Here is a 1,149-nt window from a genome sequence, read left to right on the forward strand (position 1 = left end):
GGCCTAATGGCTATGGCACTGGCCTCTGAAATCAGGGATTTCAGGCATTTCATTTGTGATCCCTCCACAACATCGGATATTACTGACAGCGAATACCCTTGCCAACATTTATAGGTGCGCCATCAACAGCATTCTGTCTGGATGGTCTTTGCAGTGGCTGATTTTAATCCATGTCAACTCCCTCTCAATCCAAATTGACTGGATTTTTTAACTACTCTGTTAAAAATCATTGTGCCTGTGTTGAGATTATGGCGAATGATGTGTAATAGAAACTTGCACAAGATAATTCCAGGATTTGGGAGATCTTGGGGTGAATTGTCTGAAAGAGACAGCACAGCCACAATGGGCTGAATGCCTGCTATGATTCTGTTGATTTGTCCTCAATGCAGCTTTTTGCAACATCTTCACTTCCTCCTTCCCCACGAACTGCAAATATCTTGAAAGTGCTGCACAAAATAACATTGAACCCTTTGCTATTTTCCTGTCTGTTCCATTTTCCTCAGATTGAGTTGTGCAAAGTTGGAGTTTGGGTGATTTCTCGTCTGTCTGTTTGGGGAAAAATGGGAGGCGGGATCAATTTATCAAGCAGCCAACAATTTAGCATGAGATGGAAGGGGGAAGAACCAATTAGTGAGAGTACATCACACAGAAACACACACTATGAGAGGTCAGGGTGCAGTATTTAAAGGCTGCCATTGCAGACCTGCATGTGGGGCCCCAGTGGCCTAATGGATAAGGCACTGGCCTCCTAAGCCAGAGATTGTGGGTTCAAGTCCCATCTGGGATGTTTCTGTGGCTTGTTCTTTATTTCTAATCTATTGTGGAAAAATCCCCATCTCTGCATTCAGTTGATGGTCAGTGGCATCCAACATGATCTTGCACAAGATTTTCGAGGATCTGCAGGATTGAATGTTGAAGGTGGTGATCAAGTGGCTGCTGTTTCTGGATGGGGACGAGATTCCTGAGAGTGCGGTTGGAGAGGTTGCTTTTGGAAGCCAGCTCTCATCACCCTCTCATCACCAAACCAACCCTTCAACACTGATCCCTCCACAACATCGGATATTACTGACAGCGAATACCCTCGCCAACTTTTATAGGTGCGCCAACGACAGCATTCTGTCTGGGTGTATCACTACCTGGTATGGCAAC

General features: G+C 45.3%; 1 non-coding gene across 1 annotated transcript; it reads left to right on the top strand.

Moving 5' to 3' along the window:
* The first annotated feature begins 714 nt into the window (after positions 1 to 714).
* On the top strand, positions 715 to 787 carry trnar-ccu. Its single transcript has one exon. It is a non-coding gene; the product is annotated as a tRNA-Arg (tRNA).
* Positions 788 to 1,149: the final 362 nt, after the last annotated feature.

Source organism: Chiloscyllium plagiosum, unplaced genomic scaffold (genome assembly GCF_004010195.1).
Source record: "Chiloscyllium plagiosum isolate BGI_BamShark_2017 unplaced genomic scaffold, ASM401019v2 scaf_58888, whole genome shotgun sequence".
NCBI classification, from domain to species: Eukaryota; Metazoa; Chordata; class Chondrichthyes; order Orectolobiformes; family Hemiscylliidae; genus Chiloscyllium; species Chiloscyllium plagiosum.